Here is a 12,876-nt window from a genome sequence, read left to right on the forward strand (position 1 = left end):
TTCCAGTCTCACCCTCACACTCTCTTTCCCCATCCTCCCTCCTTTTCTCCTCAGAGGTTGTGTTACTATTTTAATATATCATTCTCAATACAGCCCTATGTGCCTTATACAGTTCTATTCTAAGTGAAGAAAAAAACGTTATTTATAATATCCTTAAAAACATTTGCTGAATTCGTTTTTTAAGGTTAGCATACAAAGCAGTGGGTTTCATCTTGGCATCTTTGCACATATGCACCGTTATACACATATGCACCGTTATACACATACACACCGTTATACACATACACACCATTACACTCTGTGTTTACCCTTCCCTGGGCCTCCTCCCCTCTTGGACTGTTCTTTTCCTTTCCCTTTTAAGTCCCCACTTCAGCTTTCCTATTACATGTATTCTGTTGCTCTCTGTTTTCCATCTCCCTCAAGATCCCTTCTTCTCTTTCATGGTTCCCTTTCTAATTACCTGACATATAGACAAACATATGTATTTACCTGTATATACACATACAATATTTTAAATTTGGCTTTACATAGGAGAGACAATATGTGGTACTCTGATTGCCTTTAACTTAATAACCTCCAACTGCGTTCATTCTCCTTTCATGATTTTGTTTTTCTTCATGCTGCATAAAGTTTCCCTCTGTACACACACTTCATGAAAGACATCTAGGCTGGTTCCATTTCTAGGGTAAACAGAGCATCAGTGGATGTGGATGTGTGTCTTTGTGACATGTTGACTCAGTCCTTTGGGTGTGTACTTGAGGGATATAGCTGGTCATATGGTCCTCCTATTTTCAGGTTTTCTGAGAAATCTCCACATGGGTGCACAATTTTACATTTTCACCAGCAGTGAATAAGGGTTTTTTCCTTTAAATTTTTTTCAGGACTTAGAGATTTAATCTAGCCTAACAAGTACCAGCATATATATATATAATATATGAATATTAATCCCTTGTCTAGGGAGTAATTGGCAGACTTTTCCCCATTCTTTCGGCTCTTTTCTCTGGGGACTTTCTTCTGCCTGATTCTTCTTTGCTTCTTGATTTTATGTAGTCTCATATGTCAGTTCTTAAAACTATTTCTTGCTGCTAAAGAGCTTTTCAGCAAGTCCTCTTGGACTTGCTTTGCCTCAGTCCTCTTCTGCCTTGGAGTCCTTTTCTTGACCAGTTTCAGGTCTCATGTGAAAGTCTTTCATCCATCTGAATTGACTTGAATTAATAGACTTCTGATCTTTCCTGTCTCTATCTTTGAGACAAAGTTCACTACTTCTTCTTCTTCTGGCTCCATTTCACCAACTCTCACAGTAGCAGCCACTGGTCTCCTGTCTTACTTACACATCCCACACAAAGCTATGACAATAAAATTTTTAAATAAGACAATTTCTACATTATCTTTTTGATACAACATTTTATATTATTTATTTTATATTTTATTCTAACAAGAGTCTCTCAAGAAGGAAGGACAAGTCAAGGTAAAGAAAGGGGCACCGTCAACAAGCTGCAAAGTCTCCAGCCTTTAGGACAGAGTGTACTTTTTGACTTTGTGGGAGTCTGGATATTAACATCTTTGCGAGGCACTCAGTCAATGGTACTCTCTCCACATGGTGCTTACAAAATTGAAAAATAAATCAAGGCAGTAGCCCGCGGAAGCTGAGCCCAGACCTTATTACTAATGGACACTGTTCTAGTTCTGTTTCTCTTGTTGTGATAAAATACTCTCAGCAAAGCAACTTGGGGAGGAGAGGCTTTATCTGCTCTCTAACTCCAGGTCACAGTCCATCACAAGGGAAGGCAAGAGAGTGACCTGAAGATAAGCGTGCCCTTCCCCTCAAGTCACACAAGCCAGCAAGCTTGACTGGAACCGTGATGGGCTCTAGTTTCTAGCTGACTCACGTTAGCTTAGGCTAGGTGAACCATTCTATGTCAATTAGCAGTCGAGACAATCTCCGACAGAATTGCACACAGGCAAATCTGATCCCAACTGAGTCTCTCAACTCAGATGACTCTAGACTGGGTCAAGTTGATAGGTAAAGCTAACCAGAGCAGCCAGCATGCTGGACAATATGGCTGTCTATAGGCCTAAGCATGGTTATTAATTCTTACCTCTTCATCTATCTTACATCTTCATTAGAGATTTCTCAACACTTCCACAATACCAATTACTCTCTTCTTGATTCTGAGACACTCACAGACATCACTAATCCTATCTTTCAGTGCCATCAGGTTGAGAAAAGGGGGAAAAATATCCATGGTCTGACATCTCAATCCATCAGGCAACTTCTTCTTTCATGATTGGAAACTATCTCAGAGTGTGGACATTGCAAAATTCATATAGCCAGCTTATATTTTTCATAGTAAATTTAACACCATAAATAATATTTTGATATGGAAATATTGGCATACAACCAGAGAGCATGCATGGGACAGACATAGGCCTTCTGCACATAAGTAACAATTGTGCATCTGGGTCTTCATGTGGGACTCCTCAAGCAGGAGCAGAGGCTGTCTCAGACTACATTGACTGCCTTTAGATCCCTTTGCCCTAACTAGGCTGCTTTGTCTAGCCTCAATAGAAGATGTGCCTAGTCTTGCTGCAACTTGATATGCCAAGGCTTGTTGATATTTGTGGGAGGCCTCCCCTTTTCTGCAGGGAATGGGAGGAGGGATGGATGGGAAGGAAAGGAAGATGAAAGGGAGGGACTGGGAGGAGAGGAAGGAGGAAGTTCTCATCAGGTTGTAGAATAAATAAATAACTTAATCAATAAAAACATCTTGAACTATGACAGTTCTAAATAATTCTCTTTATTGCTGTGCAATAAATAGTAAAATGAGTTGGCCATATGTGTTGTTGTAGGCAGATCTAGTATCAAAATTATCAATATGACACCACATTAATATGTTTGATAGGAAAGAATATTTTTTTAAAGATTGTGAGGTGTTGCTCAGAAGACACAATTTCAGTTAGGTAAAAGGATAATTGACTGATCTACTGCATATCATATGTACAGTTCATGGCACCATATTGTACCCTGAAAGGCATGATAAACTAATAAAGCAGCATGTCTGAATGGTCCCTCTGTAAAAGGGACAGCACACTGACATATCTAACAGCTTGACTGAGCCATTCTACAGTGTACATACACATCAGGTCGTATGATTTTATCAGGTAACAAAGAATGTTGTCAATTAAAAAACAGATATTTTTTAAAATTAATATTTATGTCTATGGAATCCCATGAAGACTTTCTATTTCCAATGATTTGTGATTCTTGAAAGTCTGTTTAATTGCCCTTCCTTTCTTCCTATTCCAAGGACCCTTTATGGAGTCACAAGAGAAGCCAAGTGAGGGAAAGTTGTCTGTTGAGTAGGCTCAGACATGTAGAGCAAATGGATGTTCAGTCAGAACCACTCAGACACCTTGTTAGGTTGTCATCTGTGGAACCATTGAGCTAACTCTTTTAAGTTCACACTAGTTGTAGTTTAACTTAATATCTTAGCATGTTTCTTATGTGCCCTATACTATGCTTAGCACAATTTCATAAATCCTACTGAATGGCAAGGTTTGGAAAACCCTGTGACTTCAGCACTGGAGAGACAACTGAAGCTGCCACACCTCTGCAGGTCCCAAGCAAAGGAGGGAAGGGCAGAAGTGAGCCTGGGCTCCCTAGCAGAGATCTTAGTCAAGTGTAACTGACTTGGGAGAGGTGGGAACCAAACCAGGTACTTAGGAGGCTCTCCATGAATATTATTAAATACATGAATCAAAACCATGCCAGGGAGAGAAAAATAGAGATTCTATCTCAGAGCAGCCATGTTTAAACCTAGATAAAGGTAATTTTCTAGATGAGAAGTCTGAAAAGTGTTTCTTATAAATGGAAGAAACCTGAAAATCTGACAATTCAAATTTTGTCTTTCCCAAGTCAGTGCATATCCTTTGCTGGAAGGATGGTAGGGTCAGGATCAACACAAGGAAGTATAAGACTGCAAGAACATGAATGCAAGTCAGCCTTTCAAGTGTTCATGCATCATTGGTCCATTTAACTGCTGCTCAGTGACTAATCAGTACACACTAAAGACCATCCTTTTATACATTAAGAGTAGAAGTTTTTGAAGATCATAAATATATAAAATTATTACAATTATGCAATGTCCTGCTGCCTAGACAAAACCATGGCTAATAACCCAGAAATTTGACCTTCAGTCTTTTACTGTAGTTTCTTAAGTAATCAGGATCTTATTACATTTGGAAGTTTTATTCTTGTTTTTAAAAATAATGTATTATGTTAAGGCCATTTTGTGTGGCCTACCAAGTCTTTAAAGTTATAGTTTTATGGTCATGCTGTTTTCTCAACTGAATGACTAGAAGCCAATGGATATGCTATCCTCAACTGAATGTCAACACCCAATAGATATACTATCTTCAGTTGAATGGGCATGCTATCCTCAATATTACCTCTCCTGTTTTATTAAACACTTCAAAGTTTCCCAGTAACAATGCTGTAAATTCCTGATTACCATGCAAGTTCTTATGCCATTGATTATTCCCCGGGGAAGGATTGCTAGAATGGCCATGCCTACACCAGATGGACAATAAACTCTGTAATGGCTCAGCACTATCCACTAGAAAGTTTTCACAATCCAATATGGTAGCCAACAGCTACCTATGACTACTGAGCACTAGAAACAGATAATACAACTGAGAAATGGAATTTTAATTAATTTTATCAGTCCCATGGAGCTTATGGTTATAGTACTAGTCAGTACAGCACGTGTTTCTCTATGGTCTTGTTTATTTCTCCTCTGAAGATTGCCATGAATGGAACCCTCATTCTGACTCCATAGCCTTGAACTCAAGAACACACTCAGATCAGTGGGATAGGTCTGGAGAAGCTGAAGACAGTGATGGAGGTTTTGGTGATACCCCAGCAACCATGCCTGCTACCACCTTTGCCAGTCCCAGAAGACGTAAAGCCAGGCAAAAGGAACTTTATTAATCTCATGAAGATGAGATTATGCACACACAGAAACTCTCCAGAGACTCTTCCAGAACATTGGATGTGACCCTTATTCTGTATGACTGATGATCCCCATCTGTGTGCCTCTGATGAAGCTGTCGTGGGAGTGAGAAGCTAATCCTCTAGACTTCAAGATTAAATGCTGGTTCATTTGTAAGCCATGCTTGGTTCTTTCCATCAACCTGTAAGTATTCTTGACTTTGTTTGTTTGTTTGAGACAGGGTCTCACTGTGTAATCCTGACTGGCTTGGAACTCACCTTTGGACCAGGCTGGCCTTGAACTTACAGAAATCTACCTGCTTCTACTTCTTCAAGGCTGAGAATAAAAGTGTGTACCACTACATCAAGCACACTTTTAAAATATAATGATCATGAAAAAGGTTTTCAAGGCTCTTGATGTGTCTGGATAGATTTCTTGCCATCAAGAAGTCGTATTGGTTCATTCCCATCACTAATAAACAGGATTTCTCATCTTGATGTACTTCTCAGTCCAGCTACTGTCTTATATACAAATTTAGTGGGTAAAATGGCACATAATTGTCAATGAAATTTGCTTTTCTTAAATCTCTGCACACAAAGTACCATTACAATACCCATCTCAGGAACTGAGAAGATGGGACAGCATTTACTGTGCAAGTATGAGGATCTGAGTTAAAATTCCCAGCACCCATGTGAAAAGCCAGCCATGACCACAAACATAGCTGTTGCCCCAGCACTGTGTGATGTGGAGAGGGTGGAATACCTGGTGCTTGCTGGCTGCCAGCCTTACTCCAAGTTCCATGGAAGAACATGTCACAAAGGAATAGGGTACAGAGTGGTAGAGCAGGGCATCTGAGGTCCTCCTCTGGCCTCTGTGAGTACACACATGTGTTCCTGTGCCCACACCTGTGCATACACTGCACACATATACCATACACTCATGCACATGCACACAAAAAATAAATAAAAATAAAATCAAACTCTCCAACTTTTCAAAAATTTTCTCTTGACCCCACCCACTCACCTCTTAGATATTATTTGTCTTCTCTCCTTAATGGCAACTCTATTATTCACCTCTGACTCCCGGTCTTTTCTTTTTCTCTCTCTAACTTACTCACCAGAACTACTGTCCCCAAGGTGGCCAGTGACCTCCACATTGCTAAGTACAGGATCAAGTTTTACTCTTTAACACACTTGACCTGTCATAAGAATTGGCACAATCTTGTTCATTCATTCATTCATTGATTCATTCATTTATTCATTTGTTTGAAACAGTCTCACTCTATAGCCCAGGCTAGATTCAAACTCATGGTAATCCTCCTGTCTGGTCTCCTGAGTTCTGGCATTACAGGCATACTCTACATGCCTAGCTTGATACAGTATATCTTGGAAGACTTTCTTCTTTTGGCTTCTTAAATACACTTCAATGTTTCCATGCTACTTGTCAGCCCTACCTAGCTTCCCTTCCCAGTTTCTCCTCAACCCACAGATCCAAAATATTATTTGTTTTTGTGTATGTAAAACATTATATATATTTAATACATACAACTAGACCAGATGATGAGTGTGTCTCAAGATGTAGATAAGCTGAAGATAGATTTGTGAATGTATACTTACTCCCATAATAACTATACCAGTTTTATTTCCACGAGCAGAGTCCCATGGCTCTCTTCTCCCCATACACTCCCAACACGTCTGGGTTATCTTTGTAGTAACAGCATGAATCTCATCATTGCCTTATTTGGCATATTCGTGATGCTTAGTGATGTTGAGCACTTTTTAATATATCTGTTGGTCATTTGTGTATCTTCTTTTGAGAAATGTCGATTTGTATTTTTTTGCCCACTTTAAAGGACACTTATTGACTTGTTTGATGCTAAGTCATTTGAGATTTGTATATTGTCTTAGTGTCCTATTGCTGTGTAGAGACACCATGACCAATGCAACTCTTATAAAGAAAAACATTTAATTGAGGCCACCTTACAGTTTCAAGGGTTTAGTTCATGATCACTGTGGCAGGAAGCATGACAGTGCACAGGCAGACATGGTTCTGCAGAAGGAGCTGGTAGTTCTACATCTGGACTGGCAGGCAGCAAGAAGAGAAAAACACTGAAAAAGCCTGGGTTGGGCTTCTGAAACCTCAAAGCCCACCCTCAGTGACACATCCTCCAAAAAAGCCACACCCACTCCATCAAGGCCATACTGAATCTGCCTCAAGCAGTGCCACTCCCTGGTGATCCATCATTCAAATCTATGAGCCTATGAGGGTTGTTCTTATCCACACCACCACATGCATTTTCTGGTTATTAACCCCTTAACCAGATGGATGGTATGCAGAGACTCTCTTCTATGATGGAGGTTGGCACTTCACTTTGTTGAAGGTTTCCTTTGATAGGCAGGAGTTCCTTTGATTCATGGGATTTTTTTTCCTTTTGTCTATTTCTTTCTTTCTTTTTGCCTCTGTTTTGAAAGTCATATTAACTGGTATCCCATCTGTTTTTAGTTGGCCTTTATATGATATCAGATAAGGTTCTAATTTCTCTCTTTTGCATGTAAAATATTTTGTTTTCCCAACACAATTTGGTGAAGAATGAACCTTTCCTTATTTTATTTCTGTCAACCCTTTGAAAAATTAGTTGACAATATATGGATGAGTTTCCTTCTAAATGCTCTGTCCTGTCCTGTCCAGTTGTTTGTGTTTATTTTTATGCCAGTACCATGGTGTTTGGAATATATACCTTATGATGAAATGTGATATCAGAAAGCATGATACATCAACTTTGTTCTTGATTGTTTTGAATTAATGGAGGGTCTTTGATTGTTCTGTATAAAACACATTTTTCCTGTTTCTGTGAAAAATTCCATTGAGAATTTGATAGAGATTTCATAGGTCGACAGAGTCCCTTGAGCAAATGCAGAGTTTAATGATACATATTTCTGCTCATCTACATATTTTTCAAGCTTTTTAAAATCAGTGTTTCATAGGTGAACATTTGCAGACCTTTCAACTTTTTGGTCAGATTTATTCATAAGAGTTTGATTCTTTTTAATTATTGTAGAAACTGGATTGTTTTTCTAATACTTTTTATATTCATCATTATTCATATATAGAAATGCAACTGTTTTATGATGAATTTTTATGATGATCTTGCATCATGAAATTTTTATTGAATTAATGTGCTAGTGCTAATAAATTTTTGTTGGAATCTTCAAATCAATACATATATGTACAGATATATGAAATATGTCTTTCTTTAAAATCCAGAAAATTTACCTTCTTTCTTTCTGGTTTGGTTGCTCTTCATTTGTTCCTCTGGTCTAGGTGCTCAGGAAGGACTTCTGACATCCTTTTGAATAGAAGTGTTAAGAGTGGGCATCTTGCCGGGCAGTGGTGGCACACTCCTTTAATCCCAGCACTTCGGAGGCAGAGGCAGGCAGATTTCTGAATTTGAGGCCAGCCTGGTCTACAGAGTGAGTTCCAGGACAGCCAGGGCTACACAGAGAAACCCTGTCTTGAAAAACCAAAAAAATCAAGAAATCAATAAATAAATGAATAAAAATAACAAAGAGTGAGCATCCTTCTCACTTCTTGTTTTAGAGGAAGAACTTCCCGTCTACCACCACTGGCTATGGTACCAAGTATGGGTTTGTCACATATGTCTTTTGTTATGTTGGGAATATTCCTTATAGATGCAATTTTTGAAGAGTGTTTATCATTAAATGATGCCCAATCTATTTCTTATCTTAGAATTTTCTGCACATATTAATATAATCATGGAAATTGTATCTTATATTCTGTTAATGTACTGTAGCTCATATAGAAACCTGTCATTGAATCTCTAGAATAATCTTATTTGACCATTGTAGTGTGCTTTTGAATTCAGTTTGTAAGCATGTTGTTGAGACTATCTCCACCTACATTCCTCTGAAAATGTCTCCATCTACATTCATCAAACATGTTGGCTTCTCTTATAGTATGGCTTTGACTTTAGGGTAAATCTGGCCTCATAAAATGGTCTTGGAAATGTACTGTTTAATATTTAAGAAAGATTAACATTAGCTTTTCTTTAAATGTTTGACAGAATCCACAGAGAAACCATTAGAACATGGGAATTACATTGCTAGGGATATTGATTAGATGCAGTCCCCTTGCCTGCTGCTATTGGTCTGTTTATATCTATTGACTTGTTTATATTTTCTGTTTTCTACAATTCAGTCCTGGGAAATTGTAATCCTTAGGGATTTACCCATTTCTTTGGGGCTCTTTTCTCATACAGAATATAAGGGCCAGGCATGGTGGTACATGCCTTTAATCCCAGCACTTGGAAGGCAGAGGCAGAGGCAGGGGAGTTTCTGAGTTTGAGGCCAGCCTGGTCTACAGAGTGAGTTCCAGGACAGCCAGGGCTACACGGAGAAACCCTGTCTTAAAAAAAAAAAAAAAATCAGAATATAAGTTTATCAGCTCTGCTTATCTTTTAAAGGGTTGACTGTTAATTTTAGTAAAACTTTCTTGGTTTTAGTATCTATTTCTACACTTACCTTTAGTATTTATGTCTTAACTAACTTTGGATTTAGTTTACTTTTTCCCTACTCTCTAGATGTGTAAAATTAGGTTGGTTATCTTGGGTTTTTCTTTTTCTTCATATAGTTATTTAGCACCATACACTTGCCTCTGAGAGTTGATTTTGTTCTATACCATAAGTTTTTATATGACATTTCTAATTTTCTTTGTCTTTAACATAAGTTTTTATATGATGTTTTCAATTTTCTTTGTCTCAAGATGCTTTTTTATTCCCTCTCAGAGCCACTTTGTCAGAAGTATGTTGTTTCATTTCCATGTAATTGAGAAAACTTCCAATTTCTCTCCTTTATTGAATTCTGGCTTTATTCTTCTGTAAATATATTGGAAACTTTATGTAATTTTCATCTTCTTAAATAAACTTAGTAAGACTTATGGCTTAACACATGATCTATGCTGGAGAATATGCACACTTGGAAGGAACATGTAGCCTACTGCTGTTGAATGTAGCATTCTATATGTGTGGGAAGAATGCATAGCCTGCTGCTGTTGATGTAACTCCCTATATATCTATGTAGAACATGTCGTCTGCTGCTACTGAATGTAATACTCTCAGTGTATGTGCTGGACTCTAGTATTGTTCGGGTCTGCTGTATTTTACTGCTTTACTGTCATTATAAAAGCCAGGTAATGGGCTGGAGGGTTGGCTCAGTCATTAAGAGCAGGCCCTTAAGAGCTAGATAAACTCTCCCTATCTTCATCTCAAATTTTCAGAAGTCCCAAAGCCTATGAACCTGTAACAACAGTAGAATAGCTGAGATGGATAAAGACATGGTGTGAAGTAAGGAGGCATCTGAAAAAAGATGCTAAGTCTAGGGTATGTGCTTCACCACCAAACATGTGGTTGGCTCTGTGCCTCTGTTCCTATGCTACAAAACCGGCAACATCCTAAGTGGTGACTTTGTAGAGTCTAAAGTGAAGACCAGAATATGCTAAAGCTGGCCCAGTGTTGACACAGCTCACCAGAGCAGTGTGAACACCAGCCTTTGCTAGCCAGAGGTCTTTCACAACCAGCCTGTAATCTATATCACTCTAACAAATATGCATTTCTTACTCTTTATTAGTTCTATTAGAGCAGACTGTATCTTGCTCCACCTGTCTTCTCAGTCCCTAGCACAGTGCCATGCACATAATAAACACTCAAGAACTAATAAACAAGGAAAACTTTCTAAATCTCATCTATATAATAAAGTCAGGGTAATCAACAGGGCATCTTCAGATTCTAGCAAGTCAGGATTTCAGATTGTTTCCTCCCCAAACACCTACTTGCAAAAGCCTCATTTTTCCTCTGAATTTTCTATCTACAAGACACACTTTTGCTTATACACCTTCACGGCATTGCAAGAACTATTTAAGCTTTTAGAATACTGGTGCTATTGGTCCACATGGGCAAGAAATTAAATATTAAGATGCCTTATCTGTCTCTGAGTGATGACTCCCATCTCCACCCACTATTGGTGATGATGTGAGCAAGAACACCTGCTGTTCAAAGACCATCTGAAGTTACTTCCAAGAAATAATTGCTTTGAGATTAAACCTTATAATTAAACAGTAATTGAAGTTTCCTGTGGTTTTATGCCCGGGTCTTTCTCACCTAGTGCCTAAGGAGATGAACTGCATGACTTAAAAGGCAGAATGAAATTCACTGTTTCTACAAAGAAGAGGCCTTTGCTTTTGTCAGAACCCAGCTGGAATTCCAGCACCATCGTTTGCATATCTGCCCTATACTGACACCAGCCCAGCCCCTCAGAAGTGGCTGCCAGAGAACCTTCAAAGATCAGAGCTGAAATGGGTATCAGCTAGTACCTCAGCCAAAGATTCTGTCCATCTGAGTCAGGTGGCAGATTAGAAGCCTCGCCAGCAAAACTTGGTGAACGAAAAACAGTGAAGATAGTACATACTCATCTCCTTTCTTGCAAGAGAAAAGATTTATAAATGAGCTGTGTCTATGTGTCCTAGTGTCCTTTTCTGTTGTCTGTGCACCTGTGTGGTTTTCCATTGTCCGAGAACACGTATGTTCTAGTTTGCTTTTCTGTTCTGTGATAAAGCATTCTGAGCAAGAGCAACTTGAGGAAGAAACTGTTTATTTCACTTCAGAGGTTACAGTCCATCCTTGAGAGAAGTCGCTGCAGGAACTCAAGACAGGAACATAGAGGCAGGAACAGAAGCAGAGACCACAGGGGAGAGCTACTCACTGGCTCACTTTCTGTGGGTTACTCAGCCTTCATTCTTATTCAGCCCAGGACCACCTGCCAAGAGGGTGGTCACCTACCACTCACAGTGAGCTGGACCCTCCCATGTCAATCACTCATCAAGAAAATATCCCAATAGTCTTTCCTGTAGGCTTAGATTTTTCAAAACCTCTCAAGCAAAACATTACATGCTTTTTTTTTCTCTTGTCTTTCTTCTTGTATGTATCAAAACTCATATTGAACAATGAGTTCTGGGTTACAAAAGAGTATTTATCTTTTGCACCTGTCCAACCCTGCATGCCCCCTTTTCCAGGCAGCTTCAAGAAAAACACCACATGTCTGAATCAGCAAAACATCATCTCATAAGACAGTTTCCAGAACAATATCACATAGCACAGCTGAGTCTTCAAAGAAACCAGGAATTTCCACATCATTTTTCCTACCAGCAACCTGAGGAGGGCACTTTCATTGAGGTTCCCTCTTCCCAGATGACTCTAAGCTTGTGCCAAGTTGATAAAACAAAACAAAACAAAACAAAAACTAACCAGCAAACGTGTCTGTATGTCTGTGTATGTGTAGCATATGTACATGTATGTGGAGTGTGCACATATGCATGCTACCTGGGTGTGAAGGTCAGAGATTAAAGTTGTGTGTCTTCCTCTTTGCAATCTAACTTATGATTTGGGACATGGTTTCTCACTAAACCTGATGCTCATTCATTCAGATAAGCCAGCTACCCAATAGGCTTCAAGCATCCCCACCCCTAGTACTTGTCTTGAGGACATGCCACCACCCCCAGCTTTTAAGTAGATGCTAGGCATCTAAACTGAGGGCACTTTACCAACAAAACTATTTCCTCAACTCTGTAAGTAAAGTTATTCAAAATGAGATCTCTGAAGGGATGCAGGTGGGAACCACTACATATGTCTAGTAGTGAGCACTCAACTGAACCAAGTTCACCACCAAACACAGGAGAACAACCCTACAAGGTCTCTCCCCAGACACATTGGAACAGCAGTTAAGTGAAGTGCAGGAACAGGCTGAGGTCCATAGGAATCACTAGACAAAGACTTCCACTCCCACATCCCAGAGACATCAGCAGGTTGAAACAGCAA

At 39.1% G+C, this 12,876-nt stretch overlaps 1 pseudogene; it reads right to left on the bottom strand.

The window, feature by feature from the left end:
* Positions 1–11,966: 11,966 nt before the first annotated feature.
* LOC115031039 lies at positions 11,967–12,059 on the bottom strand (annotated as a pseudogene).
* Between the last annotated feature and the right edge of the window lie 817 nt (positions 12,060–12,876).

Source organism: Mus caroli, chromosome 4 (assembly GCF_900094665.2).
Source record: "Mus caroli chromosome 4, CAROLI_EIJ_v1.1, whole genome shotgun sequence".
NCBI lineage: Eukaryota > Metazoa > Chordata > Mammalia > Rodentia > Muridae > Mus > Mus caroli.